Source organism: Triticum dicoccoides, chromosome 2A, assembly GCF_002162155.2.
Source record: "Triticum dicoccoides isolate Atlit2015 ecotype Zavitan chromosome 2A, WEW_v2.0, whole genome shotgun sequence".
NCBI lineage: Eukaryota > Viridiplantae > Streptophyta > Magnoliopsida > Poales > Poaceae > Triticum > Triticum dicoccoides.
The window spans coordinates 723,481,201-723,499,251 of record NC_041382.1 but is presented as its reverse complement, the minus strand read 5'-3'; the positions used below and the strand labels follow the sequence as shown (position 1 = coordinate 723,499,251).

At 45.2% G+C, this 18,051-nt stretch overlaps 1 long non-coding RNA gene across 1 annotated transcript; it reads left to right on the top strand.

Moving 5' to 3' along the window:
• Positions 1-15,729: 15,729 nt before the first annotated feature.
• On the top strand, positions 15,730-17,528 carry LOC119352082. Its single transcript, XR_005170109.1, has 4 exons — positions 15,730-16,090; positions 16,189-16,246; positions 16,774-16,919; positions 17,260-17,528. It is a non-coding gene; the product is annotated as an uncharacterized LOC119352082 (long non-coding RNA).
• Positions 17,529-18,051: the final 523 nt, after the last annotated feature.

Below are 18,051 nucleotides of genomic sequence, written 5' to 3'. Positions count from 1 at the left end.
GTGAAGACGTACGACTACATCAACCATGTTCTCATAAGGCTTCCGCTTACGGTCTACGAGGGTACGTGGACGATACTCTTCCCTCTTGTTGATATGCATCACCATGATCTTGCGTGTGCGTAGGAATTTTTTTGAAATTACTACATTCCCCAACACTCCTACCCCGCCGCCGCCACAAGGCATCGCCGGGCAAAGCCCGACCAGCATGGGTGGCGGCGGGGATCTCGTTCCTCTCTGCTTGGGGGTTGGGCTGGCGCGGGACGAGTCTTCTCAGGCAGAGGCGCGGGGCTGTCGTGGGGCTCCTCGACACGGCAGTGTGCGAGCAGGGAGGCGGCGTGTGTGTCCTAGGGCGGCGCGGTCGCTGTGAGGGATTCGTGTCGAGCGGTTGCGTGCGGAGCGGCGCCCTAGCCAGGTCCGACCGGATATGGGTCCAGGGGGCTGTTCGCAGCGCGGGTGGTGGAGCAGCGTGGGCTGGGGCCAGTGAGGGGCTGAGGGCCAACGGTGGTTGCCGTCCTCGGGAGGTGGTGACCGCTGGTGATGGTGGAGGATGGTAGTGTGCAGGTTGTGTTCTGGGCAGGTCCGGCCGGATCTGTCACTGGGGACAGTGTGTGGCGCGGGCTGAAGCATGGCCGGCTTGGGCCATGGTCGGCTACCTATGAAGTGGTCGGTGGAGGTCGCGGCACGCTAGCGGTGGTTCTCGTGCTCGTCCGGTGGTGTCCAGGCTGACGACAACGGTGGCTAGACGCGCGGGTGCATGCCCGGCGGCTCTGATGCTTGGAGCTTGCCAGGCAACGTGGGTTGGGCAGTGGCCCGGTATGGCTCTTGCTTCGGTCGTGGATGGCTCCACGACGGCTTAGCAGATCGGTTGCGGCGGCGGCTGGCATGTTCCAGCGATGACTCATCCATAGGCAGCCTATGTCGGCCTTCGATCCCCCTCCCTCGATGTCTGGTCTCTATCTTCATCGATGGCCCTGCCCCAGTTGCCATACATCACTCGTCTCGCACCCAACACTAGGACTGATCTTGTCTGGCACCCGGCAGCAGGACCGAGCTCGTCTCGCGCCCGACAACATGACCATTCTCGTCTCATGCCCGACAGCAGGACCACCTCGTCTCGCGCCCGGTGCCGCAGGATGGGTCGATGGAGGCCAATTTTGGCCTGCCTATTAGTTCTCGGCACTAGGGGCAGCCCAGGGGTGTGAAAGGCGGGTCATTTCCCCTCGTATGTTTGGTTGGGGCAGCTGCAGATCTCGGGTGAGGTAGTGTCAAGGTCTTGGATGCTGGGGCGGCGGCTCTGGTGGTGGCTCCGCGGTGCTCATGGGGAGAGCCCGTGGCTTGGTGTTGCCTGGTTTCCACGGTCGTGTGGGCGGCATGGTTGCCGGGGTGTGGCGTTCGGTGGTGGTGTGTGGTGGCCTAGGTGAAAACCTGCTCTATCTTCAGACGGACCAGTGACGGCGAAGTTCGTTCCCTTCTTGAAGGCGTCGTCACGGCTCTCATTGTCCGTTGTGTTGCTCCAGGGTAACTCTAATCCTCGGATCAGGAAGTGGCGGTGCTCCGGTGTTGTTCCCTTCCTAAAGGCGCCGCCTTGGAGCCCACGGTTCATCATACGCGGCTTCACTTCTTCATGGTGGTGTGTTCACCGATGTAGCCCCTGACTACTCTTGTAGTGCTACGGATGGTGTTGTTGTGCTCAACGCCTTTGTATCCTACCATGGGTGTGTGTGCCTGTGTTGCGCGAGCGTGCGTTTGTACCGGATGCTGTTGAGTGTTGCTTTATATATAAAGCGGGACGAAAGCCTTTTTCTTTATGTAATGTTAGCCTAAAAGTTCCACAAATCAATCAAACTGGAACACTTCTATTAAGAATTTAGGATGCACTTTAGTATGAACTTGAAGTTGTCTTTACCCATATGAATGTTGGTGATACTAAAACTAACCTGCTACGTAAGCTCAATGTTGCCTTGATTTTGAGTTTTGACATGTATTCCTGAAGCCCTTTTTCTTGTATAAAGAAGGTACTGTTTTCACATACTGACTTATTGTGTGACATGAATGTTGATAGAACTTTTGATTTCCTGACAGTACAAATTAATTTTTGCAGCGATTTTATATTATTTAGTGTTTATCATCCTGAGATTAATCTTGGTTAGACGTGATTTTAAGCTGGCAAAAGAGAGAGATTAATTTTTTGGAGCCTTGCACCCCCGCGTCGCCTCCTCTGAGGGGAAACCCTAACTGCGCCGCCAGCCGCTCCTCCCCTCTCCTCCCCTGCTTCGCCGCTGCCGGAGGGGACACCGGCGAAGCCCGCGTGGTCCACAGGGAAGGTGGCGGCGGGGCGTTCTCGTCGTTCTCGCGCAGATCTCGCGGCGGCCGATGGCGATCTCGCGGCGGCCGGTGGCGCGAGGCGGTGTTCTGCCGGTGGCTGGCGCCTGCTGCCCGTGAGGCGGCGTCCCTCACGGTGGAGGGGCTTCCTCTGAACTTCGCTTGGTGGCGGCCATGTGGTGGCGCACGGGTGGGCCAGACCTGGGCTTCCAGTCTGCATCCTCGTCGTGGCAGTGCTTGCCATTGCCCTCGGCCATGAGGCGTGGTCCGGGACGGGCCGAGCGCCGGTGGTGCTGGCCAGGACGCACACTGGCAGTGCCCTACTTCATCTCGTGTCGTCTCGCTGGCCACTGGTGTGGTGGTTATCTTCCTCGTCAGAGATGGCCGGCCAGAGGCTTGGTGATCGGATCTCGAGATCCATCATCTAGTCCCGGCTGCGAGTTGGGGAGACATGGTTGCCGGTGAAAACCAAGCCGTTGGCAGGCGATGGTGGCGTTCTATGCCATTACATTGATGGAGGCATCGTCATGTAACTACTGTCGACCCACTCGTGCTGCTCTGGGGGAAACCCTAGGATCTGGTATTCCAGATCGGACGATGGTGGCACTGCGGTGTCATTTCTCTCTTGGGAGCATCGTTTGTGGAGCAGCGCTGGAAGTCAGAGGCAGGAGGTGGAACGGCTTTGTCTTGCACGGAGCTTCGGTGGAGATGTCAAGTCATGCCTGACCGACAGGTGCTATGCTTTGTCATGCCTGGTCGGCAGGTGCTACGCATGACAGATCTTCCAAAGACTTCAAGCTGTGTCGGCTGGTGGTACTTGGCAGCATGGTGCTGAGGTGTATCAGTGGCGATCGCGATGTGCACATCTGTTTGCACGCAGGGAGGAGGTGCTTTTGGGCGCCGTGGTGGCGTCGATGATAGCTAGACCGACCAAGGTTGATGCATCAGTACAGTTCTGAAGATGGAGCAGTGGCAGTTGGCGGCGGCGGCCTCTGAGAGCACGCCAGACTGGCGCGACCCCTGCCCGGCAGGCGTCCTGGATGGGTCATCAGGTCTTAGATGTTAGGTTTGGCTGCGATGTCTATTTGGTATTAGGCCCAGGCTATCTATGCCCCTTCATCGACTGGATAGGTGTAGCGACAGTTTGTTGCTTAGACGGCGGCTTTAGTCTTACTCTGATATTACTTTGTAAGGTCTTGTGAGAATAATTAATAAAGTGGTTGTATGCATCGCCCAGATGCAGAGGCCGGGGGTTATCCTCCTTTTCTTAAAAAGAAAGAAGAGAACTAGCCACGCACTACGCAGCCAACAGCGTGCCATGATCCTCGTATGTACCGCAGCAAGCATACCCATGTATGCCCGGCTGTGAGGGTTTTCCACTGTCGCCCTCTCACTATATAAACTCCAATCTGGACCTCACAGTAGTGACGATTTTCTTTGCATGAGCAGCACCATTGTCAGAGGTGGTGACTTTGGAGTCTGCTCTCCTACCGGTCGTGTGGCCATCTTTTGTTATGGTCTCTCGAAACAGGCTTTCGCCCCACTTTATAGATAAAGCATACATCCATACAACCACATCTCAAGCATAGTCATAAAAGAAAAATTCTAGAGCCACAGCACAAAGACGCCCAAATGAAAGAAGAAGAAACAAAAATGCCTCTAGGGGCAAGCTACAAAACATGCAAGCGGTAAGAGAGACGACACGGGGTAGACACCAGGGCATCCTGGAGTACCTGAAGTCGATCACAATCCCTCGGCCTAGCGAGCGGATGCCAGTTCTGCAAGAAGGCAAAAAATTTGAAGAACGAGTCAGAAGCACGTCGTGGGAACTGATACGTCTCCAACGTATCTACTTTTCCAAACACTTTTGCCCTTGTTTTGGACTCTAACTTGCATGATTTGAATGGAACTAACCAGGACTGATGCTGTTTTTAGCAGAATTACCATGGTGTTATTTATTTGCAGGAGCAAACATTCTCGGAATGACCTAAAACTTCATAGGGCCACTTTTCATAAAATAAGAAAAATACCTACAAAAGATGAAGGCCAGGGGAACCCACCACCTTGCCACGAGGGTGGGGGGCGCGCCTGCCCCCCTAGGGCACGCCCCCTACCTCGTGGGGCCCCTGTTGCGTCTCCGACTCCATCTCCACCTCCATATATTAAGTTTCGATGAGAAAAAAATCAGAGAGAAGAAATCATCGCGTTTTACGATATAGAGCCTCCGCCAAGCCCTAAAACCTCTCAGGAGGGCTGATCTAGAGTCCATTCGGGGCTCCGGAGAGGGGAATCCGTCGCCATCGTCATCATCAACCATCCTCCATCACCAATTTCATGATGCTCACCGCCGTGTGTGAGTAATTCCATTGTAGGCTTGCTGGACGGTGATGGGTTGGATGGGATCTATCATGTAATCGAGTTAGTTTTGTTAGGGTTTGATCCCTAGTGTCCACTATGTTCTGAGATTGATGTTGCTATGACTTTGCTATGCTTAATGCTTGTCACTAGGGCCCGAGTGCCATGATTTCAGATCTGAACCTATTATGTTTTCATCAATATATGAGTGTTCTTGATCCTATCTTGCAAGTCCATAGTCACCTATTATGTGTTATGATCCATTAACCCCGAAGTGACAATAATCGGGATACTTACCGGTGATGACTGTAGTTTGAGGAGTTCATATATTCACTATGTGTTAATGCTTTGTTCCGGTTCTCTATTAAAAGGAGGCCTTAATATCCCTTAGTTTCCATAAGGACCCCGCTGCCACGGGAGGGTAGGACAAAAGATGCCATGCAAGTTCTTTTCCATAAGCACGTATGACTATGTTCGGAATACATGCCTACATTATATCAATGAACTGGAGCTAGTTCTGTGTCACCCTAGGTTATGACCGTTACATGATGAACCGCATCCGGCATAATTTTCCATCACTGATCCATTGCCTACGAGCTTTCCATATATTGTTCTTCGCTTATTTACTTTTCCGTTGCTATTGCTATCATCACTACAAAATACCAAAAACATTACTTTTACTACTATTACCTTTTGCTACCGTTATCACTACTATCATATTACTTTGCTACTAAACACTTTGCTGCAGATATTAAGTTTCCAGGTGTGGTTGAATTGACAACTCTGCTGCTAATACTTGAGAATATTCTTTGGCTCCCCTTGTGCCGAATCAATAAATTTGGGTTGAATACGTTACCCTCGAAAACTGTTGCGATCCCCTATACTTGTGGGTTATCAAGACTATTTTCTGGCGTCATTGCCGGGGAGCATAGCTCTATTCTTTGAGTCACTTGGGATATATATCTTCTTATCATTATGAAGAACTTAAGAGATCCAAAAACCAAGATCTATCCGTCAACTACGAGGAGAGGTAAGGAACTGCCATCTAGCTCTGCACTTGATTCACCTTCTGTTATGAGTAAATTTGTGACACCTACACCTGCTTCTGCTATTCGTTCTGATATGTCGCATGTTATTGATGATGCCACTTCTGCTATGCATGATACTTATGATGAAACTACCTCTATGCCTGATACTACTGTGCCACTTAGTGATTTCCTTGGTGAACAAATTGCTAGGGCTAGAGAAATTGAAAATATTGAATCTGATGATACTGATGAAAGTGATGATGAAGAATCACTTGTTATTCCTAAGGGTTATGTTTTTGATCAAGAAGCTTCTTTCGCTATCTTAGCTTGCGAAAATAGAAATGAACTCAAACGGTTATTAGCTAAATGGAGTAAGCAATCTCTAAGTGCTAGAATGAAACCTGACCCTGCTTTTGCTACTTCACCTATCTGTGTTACTGATAAGGATTATGAATTCTCTGTTGATCCTGATATAATTACTTTAGTTGAATCTGATCCTTTTCATGGTTACGAATCTGAAACTATTGTGGCACATCTTACTAAATTAAATGATATAGCCACCCTATTCACTAAAGATGAGAGAACACGTTACTTTTACATCCTTAAAATATTCCCGTTCTCATTAAAGGGTGATGCTAAGATATGGTTTAATTCTCTTGATCCTGGTTGTGTGCGTAGTCCCCAGGATATGATTTATTACTTCTCTGCTAAATATTTCCCTGCTCATAAGAAACAAGCTGCTTTAAGGGATATATATAATTTTGTGCAAATTGAAGAAGAGAGTCTCCCACAAGCTTGGGGGAGGCTTCTCCAATTACTTAATGCTTTGCCTGATCATCCTCTTAAGAAAAATGAAATACTTGATATCTTTTATAATGGACTAATCGATGCCTCCAGAGATTACCTGGATAGTTGTGTTGGTTCTGTTTTCAGGGAAAGAACACCGGATGAAGCTGAAATTCTGTTGAATAATATGTTGACAAATGAAAATAATTGGACACCTCCGGAGCCAATTCCTGAGCCTATTCCTAAACCAACTCCGAAGAAGAGGGGTATTCTATTTCTCAGTCCTAAAGATATGCAAGAGGCAAAGAAATCTATGAAAGAAAAAGGTATTAAAGCTGAAGATGTTAATAATTTACCTCCTATTGAAGAAATACATGGTCTTAATTTACCTCCTGTTGAAGAAACATATAATCTTAAGCCATTACCTATTGAAGAAACTCACGGTCTTGATAACCCGACACAGGTAGTAAAGGTAAATTCTCTCTATAGATACGATAAAGCTGAAATCCCATTTACTAAATTTGCTAGCCCATGCTTTGATGAGTTTGATAAATTTATGGTTAAGCAAGAAGACTTCAATGCTTATTTTGGTAGACAATTGAAATACAATTCAAATATGCTTGAACACTGGGTGATTATATGGCTAATGTTAAAGGTGAACTTAAACTTATTACTAAACGTGCTTTTATGGTTACCACTCAAGTAGAACAAGTACTTAAAGCTCAAAATGATTTGCTCAATGAATTGAATATTAAAGATAATGATTATGCTGTTAGAGTGGCTACTAGAACTGGTAGAATGACTCAGGAACCTTTGTATCCTGAAGGCTATCCTAAGAGAATTGAGCAAGATTCTCAGAGAAATAAAATAGATGCACCTAGTCCTTCTAAAAGGAAGAAAAAGAAAAATGATAGGACTTTGCATGCTTCTAGTGATCCTATTGTTGAAACACTTGAGAATCCAAATGATATTTCTATTTCTGATGCTGAAACTCAATCTGGTAATGAACCTGAAACTAGTGATAATGCTAATAATAATGTTCATGATGATGCTCAACCTAGTAATGATAATGATATAGAAATTGAACCTACCGTTGATCTTGACAACCCATAATCAAAGAATCAACGTTATTATAAGAAAGACTTTGTTGCTAGGAAACATGGTAAAGAAAGAGAGCCTTGGGTTCAGAAACTCATGCCTTTTCCTCACAAACCATCCAAGAAAAAGGATGATGAGGATTTTGAGAGCTTTGCTGAAATGATTAGACCTATCTTTTTGCGTATGCGATTAACTGATATGCTCAAAACCAATCCTTATGCTAAGTATATGAAAGATATCATTACAAATAAAAGAAAGATACCGGAAGCTGAAATTTCCACCATGCTTGCTAATTATACTTTTAAGTGTGGAATACCAAAGAAACTTGGAGATCCCGGTGTACCCACTATACCATGCTCTATTAAAATAAATTATGTTAAAACTGCTTTATGTGATCTTGGAGCCGGTGTTAGTGTTATGCCTCTCTCTTTATATCGTAGAATTGATTTGAATAAGTTGACACCTGCTGAAATATCTTTGCAAATGGCTGATAAATCTGCTATAACTGTCGGTATTTGTGAGGATGTGCCTGTTGTAGTTGGAAACGTTACTATCTTAACATACTTTGTTATCCTTGATATTCCCGAGGACGATAGTATATCTATTATTCTTGGAAGACCCTTTTTGAATACTGCAGGGGCTGTTATTGATTGCACTAAAGGCAATGTCACTTTTCATGTTAATGGTAATGAGCATACGGTACACTTCCCGAGGAAACAACCTCAAGTTCATAGTATCAACTCTATTGGAAAAATTCCATCGATTATATTTGGAGGTTTTGAATTTCCTCTTCCTACTGTCAAGAAGAAATATAATATTGTTATTATTGGGGATGTGCATATCCCTGTTGAGGTAACATAGTGTTATTAGAAATTTCTCCGGTTCCATGTTATTCGGAATGAGTTCGTTAACAAGACTTGATCAACCTTGTTAGAGGATTCCTTTTGATGATCATGAGATGTAGGAAACTAGAAGGCACAAACTTCTATACCGCACTTTTACTTTCTGTTACTTATATTAAATAAAATGAAAATAAATTTTTCTGTCTGTTATCTGATTATCCGTGCAATATAAAAATACCTCGAAAATAAAAGTTCCCCAAATGCCCTGAAATTGAAATATGATTTTTCTAGAATATTTGAGAATATTTGGCACTAAGAACACAGCAGGGGGCCCAACCACCTGCCCACGAGGGTGGAGGGCACGCCCTACCCCCTGGGCACGCCCCCTGCCTCGTGGGCCCACGGTGACCCTCGTCCACTTATTCGTTCACCCATACACTTCTTCTTCCTCCCACAAACACGAATATCCAGCTCAAACCCGAGTCCAAGCTCTTTTTGCTGCCATTTGAGATCTCCTTGCTCAAAGCACCTCTCACAAAACTGCTTGGGGAGATTGTTCCTTGGTATATGACTCCTCCATTGGTCCAATTAGTTTTTGTTCTAGTGCTTTATTCATTGCAATTTTTTGCTGCTTAGGTGACCCTGTTCTTGAGCTTGCATGTCAAATCTATATGGTCAAAAGTAGTTTTGATGCATGATATAGGCCCTAGGCACTTGTAGGAGTAGTTGCTATCAATATTACTGAGTTTGTTTTAATTTTATTTTGAAGTTACTAAAAATTTTCAGAATTTTTCAGAGGAAGAAATATGCTTAGGAAAATGTTCCAAGGTGGTTCTTCAAGGAAGCAAGGACCCAGGTGTAACGCCCCGGACACACCCTCCGGTGGTCGTTACTCCTGGTGGGATCTAGACTGTCCCCACAGATCAATACTAGTCTTTTCTGCGCACTTTGTCCTCACTCATGCGCACCCGGGAGCAACTTCCCGGTCGGTCACCCATCCTGACACTACTCCAAGCTGAGCACGCTTAACTTTGGAGTTCTGTTTGAATGGGCTACCGGAAAAGAAGGAATTCCTTATTGATATGAGTAGTCTATCATCCCTAATAAGCCAGGCCATCACATACACCCCCACTCAGAGGAACCGACGTCCTCGTCGGGCCACATGAACGTTCCCTCTTGGCACAAACGTATGTGCTTCCAGTTTGGTACATGTGCCATGCCGGGTGCCATGACGGGTCACAAACGTCATGAACAACATGACCACGCACCTGTCCGCAACCATCCGTGTAACCGCGAGGGTCGGCTCTGATACGAACTTGTAACACCCCGGACACACCCGCCGGTGTTCGTTACTCCTGGTGGGATCTAGACTGTCCCCACAGATCAATACTAGTCTTTTCTACGCACTTTGTCCTCACTCATGCGCACCCGGGAGCAACTTCCCGGTCGGTCACCCATCCTGACACTACTCCAAGCTGAGCACGCTTAACTTTGGAGTTCTGTCCGAATGGGCTACCGGTAAAGAAGGAATTCCTTATTGATATGAGTAGTCTATCATCCCTAATAAGCCAGGCCATCACACCAGGCTTGCAATGCGTGATGCTGATGACGAGCCGCCAAGAAACGCTCTAGTGCGTCCTTGTGAATGGCCTTCTTAGAACTTTATGGATCGAGCGGGAATTAAAGAAGAATTCAATGCCAGTATCACAACGCTAATCTTGTGATCTTCGAGGAAGAGAAGTGCAGCCAGTATCACAACCTCACCAGTACCTTTGTGAGGAGGTCTGAATTTTCAACTTCACGTAATTCTCCAACTGTCCTGTTTGATCTTTATGATAAATCTTACACTATGGACTTAGAGGATTTCACCACTGCATGCAAACTTCCACAATGGGGTAGTATAAGGGATCCTCGCAGATCTGAATTTAGAGAATTTCTTGCTAGCATAACTGTGGGAGAATCTAGAGATATTACACAAGCTACCATAGGGAGCATTCACTTTCCCGCTATACATTATTTTGCTCTCTTCATAGGTAGATGCATCAATGGTAAGGATGAGGCATGTCACATGTGTGTCCCCGACCTCAATATTCTTAGGAGTGCTGTGTTAGGAGACCAATCTTATAATTTGGGAGCCATTGTTGCACGTAGGTTGCGCCTTAACAGATATAATGGAGATTTCTTTGGAGGAATTTATGCAACCCGCATAGCTAATTTTCTTGGTATAGACATACGCGAAGATGATATTGAATTATCACCTGCTTATCTAGATTTTAATGCTATGATTTTAATCACCTCTCCAGTATCGACTAGTCTTTGACAGACGCCGTGCTGTCCGTATTACTCTCCTTGCTCCTGCCTTCTTTGATTATCAGGCAAGGGGAAGATATACTATTACCAGAGAGGAGGCAGATGAGTAAGAGATGAGAGAGGAGGCCGCTCGTCGCCACGCTGTAGCTCAGCAGGCGATAGCCGCTGCATCGCAGTACGACCCCAACTACTATTATGGATATCCGCCAGGCCAGCCGTGGCCATAGACCAACTTAGGCCAAAATCCTAAGCTTGGGGGAGTACGTATTTTTCACCGACATTACATTTATGTTCACACACTCATTGCTAGATGTCGGTGCTCATACTTTTTCATTGTATCATCCATGCTAGTTTATTTTCCTTTTTATGCTTTCTTCTTGTGTGTTTAATAAACCTTAAGAAAAACCAAAAAAAGTAGTTGTAGCTTCTAGCTAGTTTTAATTTCCATGCTTGTAGTAGTAATTAAAAAGAAAACCCAAAAAGATTTCATGTTCTTCTTTTGCTCGTTGGGAGCTTTCCCGTGTAAATAGTTTTATTTCTTTCTTTTCTTTGGGGGTCAATAGGAGAAGACCATGATTAAATTGTTGAAGTGGCTCTTATATGCATTATTGTTGATCTGACAAAAGAGCCCATATTGCCTTGTCTTCTCCTGTTTATTGAATGCTTGCAGATTCCAGCTTATTCCAATGCACGTGCACTATTATTATTATTCACACTATTCGGTCGTGCAAGTGAAAGGCAATTTTGATGATATATGATGGACTGGCTGAGATGAGAAAAGCTGGTATGAACTCAACCTCTTTTGTTTTTGTAAATATGATTAGTTCATCGTTCCTGATTCAGCCTATTATGAATAAACATGTTTGCAATGACAACTAGAGATCATAGTTTCTTGTGCCATGCTTGATTAGCTATGAGTTATAATGGTTTACCTTGCGTGCCAACATGCTATTGAAATGGTTATGATGTGGTATGATAGGGTGGTATCCTCCTCTGAATGATTTAAGTGACTTGACTTGGCACATGTCCACGCATGTAGTTGAAACAAAATCAACATAGCCTTCACGATATTTATGTTCATGGTGGATTATATCCTACTCATGCTTGCATTCGGTGTTGATTAATTTTAATGCATGTTCATGAATGTTGTCGCTCTCTAACTGGTCGCTTCCCAGTCTTTTCCTAGCCTTCACCTGTACTAAGCGGGAATACTGCTTGTGCATCCAAATCCCTTAATCCCCAAAGTTATTCCACATGAGTCCACTATACCTACCTATATACGGTATCTACCTGCCGTTCCAAGTAAATTTGTATGTGCCAAACTCTAAACATTTAAATAAATATCCTGTTTTGTATGCTCGAATAGCTCATGTATCAACTAGGGCTGTCTGTATCTTCCATGTTAGGCGGGTTATTCTCAAGAGGAGTGGACTCCGCTCCTCACTCACGAGATAAATGGCTGGTCACCGGGATGCCCAGTCCCATGCTTTATGCAAACTAAATCAAAATAATTGCAAAAAGACCCCCTGGGGCTCTTGTTAGTTGGAGGCACTCGTTGTTTCGAGCAAGCCATGGATTGATGCTTGTTGGTGGAAGGGGGAGTATAAACTTTACCATTCTGTTTGGGAACCGCCTATAATGTGTGTAGCATGGAAGATATCGCCATCTCTTGGTTGTTATGTTGACAATGAAAGTATACTGCTCAAAATATTATTCACCTCTGTTTCAAAACCGAGCTCTGGCACCTCTACAAATCCCTGCTTCCCTCTGCGAAGGGCCTATCTATTTACTTTTATGCTGAGTCATCATCCTCTTATTAAAAAGCACCAGTTGGAGAGCACCGTTGTCATTTGCATTCATTACTATTAGTTTACATTGAGTATGACTTGACTGGATATCTTTTACCATGAATTACAATGTCTAGTCAGTCCTTGGTCTTTAAAGGTGCTCTGCATTTATGTTTTGCGGTCTCAGAAAGGGCTAGCGAGATACCATCCTGTTATATCATATTATGATTATTTTGAGAAAGTGTTGTCATCCGAGATTTATTATTATGGCTCGCTAGTTGATTATGCTATTGATATGAGTAAACTTGAGACCTGAGTGTTATTGCGAATGTGGTTAGTTATAATCTTTGCTGAAAACTTGAATGCTGGCTTTACATATTTACAACAACAAGAGCAAACAGAGTTTGTAAAAGTTTTTCTTTATCACTTTCAGTTTGTCAGCTGAATTGCTTGAGGACAAGCAAAAGTTTAAGCTTGGGGGAGTTGATACGTCTCCAACGTATCTACTTTTCCAAACACTTTTTGCCCTTGTTTTGGACTCTAACTTGCATGATTTGAATGGAACTAACCCGGACTGACGCTGTTTTCAGCAGAATTAACATGGTGTTATTTATGTGCAGGAGCAAACGTTCTTGGAATGACCTGAAACTTCACGGAGCCACTTTTCAGAAAATAAGAAAAATACCTGCAAAAGATGAAGGCCAGGGGGCCCACCACCTTGCCACAAGGGTGGGGGCGCGCCTACCCCCCTAGGGCTTGCCCCTACCTCATGGGCCCCCTGTTGCGTCTCCGACTGCATCTCCACCTCCATATATTAAGTTTCGATGAGAAAAAAATCAGAGAGAAGAAATCATCGCGTTTATGATACGGAGCCGCCGCCAAGCCCTAAAACCTCTCGGGAGGGCTGATCTGGAGTCCGTTCGGGGCTCCGAAGAGGGGAATTCGTCGCCATCGTCATCATCAACCATCCTCCATCACCAATTTCATGATGCTCACCACCACTACACCACAACACTCGATTGGGGGCAGTTAACTGCCGGGAGAAAAACATGTCTAAGGGCAAAGAATCTGCCGGGACATCAGTTACTGCCGCTAAAAACACATTAGGGCAGGCCAACTGCTGGGAGAACTTAAGCAACACCGGCGCAAAAACCGCCGGTACACTTTACGGCCCAAAACTGCCAGGAGAACTAAATCTCGGCCCATGATCCGCCGGAGACCGTCTTCGCCGCGAGACCGAATATCGGCCCTAAGCGCGCGCGGCAAGGAAAAAAGTGCGCGACTTGCGAAAATTTTGGCACACGAAAGAAACATTACGCGCCGGCCCTACCTCTACCAGACCGCAATAGCCGCCCCCAAATCACGCCCAATCCCCACCCGTGCCCTCCGCCAGATCCGCCGCCGCCGCCGCCCCCGTCGATCCCAGAGCTTCCCACCGCCGGCGATCGGCCACCTTCCACTCGATCAGACCACTGCCGGCGTACCTCCCCACCACCGCAGCTCCTCTGCCGCCCACAAATCCACGGGACCGCAACTAGCCGCCGCCACCAGCCATCCCACCGCCGACGGCCGCCCTCCAACCAGATCACTGCCGCCATCACCCCCCATCACGGCAGCCCCTCCACCTCCCCAACAACCACCCCACCGCTGCTGACCACTGCCGCGTCGCCCCACTCCAAAGCACCACGGCCAAGCACCTGATTGACGGGGAGCAGCACCGACATCACCGAGCTACTCCACCGGCGACAATCATCCTCCATGGAACAACTTCCTCGCCACCAACCTACTCATGCATTTCCTCGCTGAGCAGGCCTCCCCGCAAGCTGCACCGAGCACTAAGCCACGGGTCCGCCTCCTTCACACGCGCCCGAAGTAGCAGATCGTCGACCCTCCTCTTGTGCAAGCAGCTCTGCCTCCTCAACATCGTTTCCCTAGACATCGCTGCCTCTTTGACAGGTGAGATTTCGTTGCAATTTCATTGCCTTTTTTTGTTTTGAATGTGGAGCTACGCAATTGCCTTAATTAGATTTGTTGATACCTGACTAAGTTGTTTAGTTGAACTTTGGAGTTCATTTTAATTTGAGATGACAGAAAGCTAATTATTTAAGTATTTGTTTTTTTAGTTGATGCCCCAAAGTAATACGTCCATTTTATTGTGCTGGAGTATAGAGAGAAGGGATTATTGTGTTTGCTCTAGTCTATGGAGAGAGATGGGGATTATTGTCATTCACTTCATTAGGTTCAGTTAGGAATACCTGAACATTTTAGTGCTAATATTGTTATTCCAATAAAGAACTAATTTCAGAATGACCAAATTTGTGGTCATACACTCTGCATCCTCAACATCAAGGTACTCCAATTCTAGGAGAACTAATTTGTGGCCATACAGTAAGGTTCTAGGAGTATAACATCAGGGTACTTTCTCTACATACACAGGCAAGCTCCAATTCTAGGAGGACTAATTTGAACTTTGAATGAGTTTAAAAAACAAACTAGCATGAGTATAACTTGTTGAGAAAAATACTCCTTGTACTAGTCTAACTCAATGCAGGGCAGGACAGTGGTGCCTCATAATGTCACTCCATTGCCCATGGGGCCATTTTCATTGCCCCAGTGCATGTAGATGCAGGGGTAGGAGGTAAAGATGCAAAAGCTCTTTTTTACCTGCTGTAAGGCAGTGTGCAATGCAAGACCTGCATTAGTTAGTGGATTAAGGCACAAGACCAGCTTCAGGGTTTAAGGCTTAAGCCAAGAGGAGAAAGAAACAGCTCTGCATATGAAAAGATACCATCATTATTGTTTCCATGAAATTGGTAATATATGTGGCATGTGTTCGGGTGTGTTTGGATCGGAGCCTACACCAGCCGAACCAAAAAATTGGTCGTTGACCAGGGCGCGCGCACCTGTTTGGTTCCTGACGAATATTTTGGCTGGCCACGGCTCATGCAGTTTCACTAGTTCATTTTGCGCCAATGATTTGGCAAGTCGCCGGCGGCTGAAAGGTGCGCCAAAAAATTGGCGTGCCCGCGGATTGGTAGGGCTGGCAGGGGCAGCATCCAAACACACCCTTCATCTTTTCTACAAGAGCAACTTGTGTCCTGAGACCTTCTAGTGGTACTAACACCCATAAAAAGAAATTGTCTTCTTGCATGATCACTTACTGAAAATAGGGACAATCAGCTTTACTTCTGAGTACTTAGGACTAGTTAACTTATCTAAGTTATTATTGGTACTGTTACAATGTGCTTGTATTGAACCATCTATCCAAGTTTATTACTAACTCTATATGTGTTTCTCTGCACGTATGCTTGCCTATACATCTATTTGCTTTATGGACATGACTCTTGTGTTTGTTTGCTTGTTATACTATGACAATTGCAATGCTTATTTAGGCTACTAGGTTGTGTGCTTGTGCTTGTGGTAAACAAACTGAAGGTACATGTTTGATCCCTGTACATCTTGTTGTAAACTTTGTGCAACCTACACCGCTCAACATGAGGTGCTGCAAGAAAATGAAACATACTTATTTTGCAAAAGAAGGCAACAGGGCACACACAACAAAGTAAGGATGTGGCATTTCATCGCAACAAACTGGAACACACAAGGAAGTTACCAATGACTATCATGGTTGATTGCTTAAAAAGCTTTCTATGTATGCAGTTGGAAGTGGACAAGCGCATGGCAAAAGCAGGAATGCGACCACAAGCAAGCGGATGAGGTAATATACATGTTTCCAAGAATTTTCATGCCCTCAACTCTGTACGGTACTGAAGTTTACAAAATGAAAAAATATTTCATATAGTCAATGTTTAACTCAGTGCAACAACAAAAATTGACTTAGCATGTTTTGCCTATTTGCACATGAAAGATTTTTTGGCTCGGAGCTAGTACTTTGCTACATATGTTGATGTTAAGCGTGTCCATGCAAGACATGTTGTAAACAATGTGATTTTTTGTGAACTTTTACGTTCAAGTGGCTTTTTGTGTGTGTTAGAAAAATGCTAGTAGCTTATTGTTGTCGAAACTCTCAGCAGTTGTAGCACATTATCCTCTGCTCAACATATTCATTCATCCAATGATCCATGCTACTGTAGGTTCTTATTATTGCTCATTCTAGTTTTGAGCATTCAAAATACTGGTTTTGTTGGATGCCTTTTGGAAGCCGCATTCTGAGGCAATATGTTGAAATAAAATGGGCAAGCTTCTTGCCTTCATACCAACATTCCTTAATACTCATATTTGCAGGAGATGTGTATTTATCTAGCTGTGCACACTATTTTCAGTCAACAAGTGACCAGAAACTAAACAATCCTGGCACTTATCTAGCTGTACTGGCAGCTCCTTCCTCCAGGGATGATGCTACAATTCTGTCAACAGGTTCTTTATGATGGGTATTGCTGCTACATTTGCTAGAGTATTTGGATTGACGTGTGCCCGCCCCTGCCTATTTATACTACACAGTGTACTATGTACAATATAGAGTTATGCCTATTTGTTTCAAGTTTTGCCTATTAGTTCAATATATAGTACTGTATAGAGTTTTGCCTATTTGTACAAATTTCAACTCCATGCAAAAAAAGATTCGAACTCAGTACTATATTAACTCCAGGCATGATGCTATACATGTTTAACTCAGTCTTAGTCATAGCTTTCACCAGTAAGTTCTAATTTGTTTTGAACTGAGCAGGTTTTGCAACAGAAGTTCCATTTTGAATTTCCTATCTGTTGCAGGTTTTGCTACAGAAGTTGACAGAGGTTTGGAAGATCTTCAAACTGCTGAAGATTTGGAAGACCTACGATTAAGTTGGTGCATTGATCATGTAATATGCTTTGTTTGTTGAACCTGGACGCTTGCTCTGCTCATTTTGCTGGTTAAGCCACTATATGCTCATTTTAGTTGTGTGGCACCCTCAGAAAGATATGTACTTTCTCCTTTTGTGGCACTACTTCAGTTTGGTTGTGGCACATTTAACATATATGTACTATACTTGTGGCAGAACCTCTCTCTATATATATGGTTATTATGTTTATCGGATGAAGTTTAATGTTTTGGATGAGGCTTATATGTTACTTTGATTGAAGATTTTTGATGCGACCTATATGTTTCTGTGATTGAAGTGTATGTATAAATTATGTGATCTGTCCTGATTATTTGAATATGATGAAATGGATATTACATTAGGGATGCCTAGACTAATTTGGAACTGAAATCTACCTGCTGGCATAGAAGCTGCCGGGTGAACAAGCTTCTGCAGGCAGTTGGACTGTCGCTAATTGAAGTTTCATGTGTTTTGACAAATCTTCCAGGAGAAAACAGACTACCGGCAAACACAAGGGCGAGGGCAGAAAAACTGCCGGGAAGAGTTTATCTGCCGGCAGAAGTAATCCCCGGCAGCCGTTCTCGTGGCGGTTCTATCTGCCGGGAGAAATGATGTCCCGACAGTTTGTCTGCCCTGTAAAGTGATTTCTCCTGGCAGTTTACATGCCTTTGCATCAGTGTTGTGGTATAGTGCATCGTGCGTG